At 48.8% G+C, this 4,945-nt stretch overlaps 1 long non-coding RNA gene across 1 annotated transcript; it reads left to right on the top strand.

Moving 5' to 3' along the window:
• The first annotated feature begins 2,418 nt into the window (after window positions 1–2,418).
• Window positions 2,419–3,817, top strand: LOC112078448 (uncharacterized). The gene is made up of 4 exons (XR_011478680.1): window positions 2,419–2,545; window positions 2,892–3,065; window positions 3,352–3,518; window positions 3,654–3,817. It is a non-coding gene; the product is annotated as an uncharacterized lncRNA (long non-coding RNA).
• The last annotated feature ends 1,128 nt before the right edge of the window (window positions 3,818–4,945 follow it).

The raw sequence follows: 4,945 nt of genomic DNA, 5'->3' as shown, positions 1-4,945 counted from the left end.
CACAGGGCGGGGTTGAGACCCAGGGCCTCCAGCTTGATGATGAGCTTGGAGGGTACTATGGTGTTGAATGCTGAGCTGTAGTCAATGAACAGCATTCTTAYATAGGTATTATTTTTGTCCAAATGGGATAGGGCGGTATGCAAACTGAAGTGGGTCTAGGGTGGCCGTTAAGGTGGAGGTGATATGAACCTTGACGAGTCTCTCAAAGCACTTCATGATGACAGAAGTAAGTGTTACGGGGCGGTAGTCATTTAGTTCGGTTATCTTTGCCTTCTTGGGTACAGGAACAACGGTAGCCATYTTGAAGCATGTGGGAACAGCAGACTGGGATAGGGAGCGATTGAATATGTCCGWAAACACACCAGCCAGCTGGTCTGCGCATGCTCTGAGGACGCGGCTAGTGATGCCATCTGGGCCAGCAGCCTTGCGAGGGTTAACACGTTTAAATGTTTTACTCACATCAGCCACAGAGAAGGAGAGGGGGGGACACAATCTTTGTTAGCGAGCCGTGACTGTGGCACTGTATTATCCTCAAAGTGGGCAAAGAAGGTGTTTAGTTTGTCTGGAAGCGTGACGTTAGTGTTCGTGACGTGGCTGTTTTTGTAGTCCGTGATTTCCTGTAAACCCTGCCACATACGTCTCGTGTCTGAGCGGTTGAATTGCGACTCCACCTTGTCCCTGTACTGGCATTTCGCTTGTTTGATTGCCTTGCGGAGGGAATAACTACACTTCAGCCATATTTCCAGACCTCTTTCCATGGTTAAATGCGTTGGATTGCACTTTCAGTTTTGCGCAAATGCCACATCCATCCACGGTTTCTGGTTAGAGTAGGTTTTAATAGTCACAGTGGGTACAACATCTCTAATGCACTTCTTTATAAACACACTCAGCAAGTCAGCGAGTAGGTCAATATTGTTCTCTGAGGATGACCGGAACATATACCAGCCTGCGTGATCAAAACAATCTTKAAGCGTGGCTTCCGATTGGTCAGACCAGCGTTGAATGGTTCTCCTCACTGGTACATCCTGTTGGAGTTTCTGCCTATAAGACGGAACGAGCAAGATGGTGTCGTGGTCGGATTTGCCGAAGGGATGGCGGGGGAGGGCTTTGTATGCATCGCGGAAGTTTGAGTAGCAGTGGTCAAGAGTATTAGCCCTGCGTGTCGTGCAATCAATATGCTGATAAAATATAGGTAGCCTTGTTCTCAAATTTGCTTTGTTAAAATCCCCAGCTACAATAAATGCAGCCTCCGGATATATAGTTTCCAGTTTACATAGAGTTCAGTGAAGTTGTTTGAGGGGGAATGTACATAGCTGTGACTAACTGACGAGAAGTCTCTTGGTAGGTAAAATGGCCGCCATTTGATTGTATGGAATCCTAGGTCGAGTGAGCAGAAGGACTTGAGTTCCTGTATGATGTTATGATTGCACCATGAGTCGTTTATCATGAAGCATACACCCCAGAGAGCTGGACCTCAGCCGCAATGCCCTGTTGGACCTGAAGCCCCTCTCTGTTGGACTGAGGAGTCCCAACTGCCGACTGGAGTCACTTAAACTTAGTCATATCAACCTGGGTCGATCAGAACCAGAGCTTCTAAAGGCTGTGCTGATGGGTCCTCACAACATCTACTGTGTTGATGTGAGTGCTGATGGGTCCTCACAACCAGCTACTTGTGTTGAGGTGAGTGCTGATGGGTCCTCACAACCATCTACTTGTGTGAGGTGAGTGCTGATGGGTCCTCACAACCATCTACTTGTGTTGAGGTGAGTGCTGATGGGTCCTCACAACCATCTACTTGTTTGAGGTGAGTGCTGATGGGTCCTCACAACCATCTACTTGTGTTTGAGGTGAGTGCTGATGGGCCTCACAACCAGCTACTTGTGTTGAGGTGAGTGCTGATGGGTCCTCACAACCATCTACTTGTGTTGAGGTGAGTGCTGATGGGTCCTCACAACCAGCTACTTGTGTTGAGGTGAGTGCTGATGGGTCCTCACAACCATCTACTTGTGTTGAGGTGAGTGCTGATGGGTCCTCACAACCATCTACTTGTGTTGAGGTGAGTGCTGATGGGTCCTCACAACCACCACTTGTGTTGAGGTGAGTGCTGATGGGTCCTCACAACCATCTATTGTGTTGAGGTGAGTGCTGATGGGTCCTCACAACCATCTATTGTGTTGAGGTGAGTGCGGATGGGTCCTCACAACCATCTACTTGTGTTGAGGTGAGTGCTGATGGGTCTCACAACCTACTTGTGTTGAGGTGAGTGCTGATGGTCCTCACAACCATCTACTTGTGTTGAGGTGAGTGCTGATGGGTCCTCACAACCATCTAGTGTTGAGGTGAGTGCTGATGGGTCCTCACAACCATCTACTGTGTTGAGGGAGTGCTGATGGGTCCTCACAACCATCTACTTGTGTTGAGGTGAGTGCTGATGGGTCCTCACAACCAGCTACTTGTGTTGAGGTGAGTGCTGAGGTCCTCACAACCAGCTACTTGTGTTGAGGTGAGTGCTGATGGGTCCTCACAACCATCTACTTGTGTTGAGGTGAGTGCTGATGGGCCTCAACCAGCTACTTGTGTTGAGGTGAGTGCTTGATGGGTCCTCAACCAGCTACTTGTGTTTAGGTGAGTGCTGATGGGTCCTCACAACCAGCTACTTGTGTTGAGGTGAGTGCTGATGGGTCCTCACAACCATCTACTTGTGTTGAGTGAGTGCTGATGGGTCCTCACAACCAGCTACTTGTGTTGAGGTGAGTGGTGATGGGTTTTGAAAATTAGTAACCTTCAAATCTACTCTTGCAAAGAAACCAAACAATAGCTATAATGATAAACAACTTAAATCATGTTGGCAAGTTTGACCAATTAGATTATTTTGTTGTTGTTTCACATAGACTCACCGGGTGTGATCTCAAAGATGACATTTGTGAAACCGTTGTCTCAGCTCTTCGTCAGCTGGCTCATGTCTGACAGAGCTGGACCTCAGCTACAACAAACTGACAGACACCGGGGTGGAGAGGATCTCCACTCGGGCTTATGAGTCCACACTGTAAACTGAAGATACTGAGGTGTGTAATTGAAAATGTTTAAAGGGGATGTTCAGGATCAATAGAAGGGATTGGAAATTATGTGCCATTTTCAAAAATCAACTCCATATATGGTTTGACATTAGGTGATTTGTTATTTATGTAGAAACATTGCACACATGCCCTTTACACTTACACTGATTGTTAGCTAGCTTCTTAGTCCAGATTTGTCTTAATGTGTCTGGGAACCTGCCCGATAGGTTCATTTATTCTGGATTAAAGACAGCTCCCCTTTACATTTTGTTTATGCATTTTTTATGTTGGACAGACTGACTGGTTGTGAGATTACAGAGAAGTCCTGTGAAGTTTGTCCTCTGCTTATAGCAGTCTCTCAGCTCGAGGAGCTGCGTCGGGCTGCAACAGACTGGGAGACTCTGGAGTGAAGCTGCTGTCTGCTGGACTGATGGATCCACACTGTCAGATACAGACTCTGGGGTGAGAAATAACTCGTTATGTTTCATCTTCTGTTGTTATTAGAGAATAACATTTTATTACTGCATTTTTAAACTATACCGTAACAATGGAAAACCAAGGCAACATAGTGTTACATTCTCTCCCTTTCCATCCAAGGCTAAGGGAGTGTAATCTCTCCAGACGTTCCTGTGTCTGTCTGGCCCCTGTACTGTGGTCGTACTCAGTCCTGAGAGAGCTGGACCTGAGGACAACAACCTGTGGTACTCTGGAATGAGATTCTCTCTGCTGGACTGAGGAACCCCAACTGTGCCTTACAGACTCTTAGGTAGAATTATACATTTGATATTGTGAAAGTGGCAGGTAGCCTAGCGGTTAGAGAGGCAGGTAGCCTAGCGGTTACCAGTGTTGTTGCCAGTAACCAGCAGGTAGCCTAGCGGTTAAGAGCAGGTAGCCTAGCGCGTTAGAGTGTTGGGCCAGTAACCAGCATGTAGCCTAGCGGTTAGAGAGGCAGGTAGCCTAGCGGTTAGAAGAGGCAGGTAGCCTAGCGGTTAGAGTGTTGGGCCAGTAACCAGCATGTAGCCTAGCGTTAGAGAGGCAGGTAGCCTAGCGGTTAGAGAGGCAGGTAGCCTATCGGTTAAGTGTTGGGCCAGTAACCAGCAGGGTAGCCTAGCGGTTAGAGTGTTGGGCAGTAACCAGCATGTAGCCTAGCGGTTAGAGAGGCAGGTAGCCTAGCGGTTAGAGAGGCAGTAGCCTAGCGGTTAGAGTGTTGGGCCAGTAACCAGCATGAGCCTAGCGGTTTAGAGAGGCAGGTAGCCTAGCGGTTAAGAGGCAGGTAGCCTAGCGGTTAGAGTGTTGGCCAGTAACCAGCAGGTAGCCTAGCGTTAGAGTGTTGGGCCAGTAACCAGCATGATAGCCTAGCGGTTAGAGAGGCAGGTAGCCTAGCGGTTAGAGAGGCAGGTAGCCTAGCGGTTAGAGTGTTGGGCCAGTAACCAGCAGGTAGCCTAGCGGTTAGAGTGTTGGGCCAGTAACCAGCATGGTAGCCTAGCGGTTAGAGAGGCAGGTAGCCTAGCGGTTAGAGTGTTGGGCCAGTAACCAGCAGGTAGCCTAGCGGTTAGAGTGTTGGGCCAGTAACCAGCATGCTAGCCTAGCGGTTAGAGTGTTGGGCCAGTAACAGCAGGTAGCCTAGCGTTAGAGTGTTGGGCCAGTAACCAGCAGGTAGCCTAGCGGTTAGAGTGTTGGGCCAGTAACCAGCAGGTAGCCTAGCGGTGAGAGTGTTGGGCCAGTAACCAGCAGGTAGCCTAGCGCGTGAGAGTGTTGGCCAGTAACCGAAAGGTTGCTGTTTCTTAATACCCGAGCCGACAAGGTGAAAAACATGTCTGTGTCCTTGAGCAAGGCACTTAACCCTATTTTGCTCCAGGGCGCCGTACTACTATGGCTGACCCTGTAGG

This window comes from Salvelinus sp. IW2-2015, unplaced genomic scaffold (assembly GCF_002910315.2).
Source record: "Salvelinus sp. IW2-2015 unplaced genomic scaffold, ASM291031v2 Un_scaffold5692, whole genome shotgun sequence".
Lineage (NCBI taxonomy): Eukaryota > Metazoa > Chordata > Actinopteri > Salmoniformes > Salmonidae > Salvelinus > Salvelinus sp. IW2-2015.
This window is presented reverse-complemented; position numbering and strand designations above follow the sequence as displayed.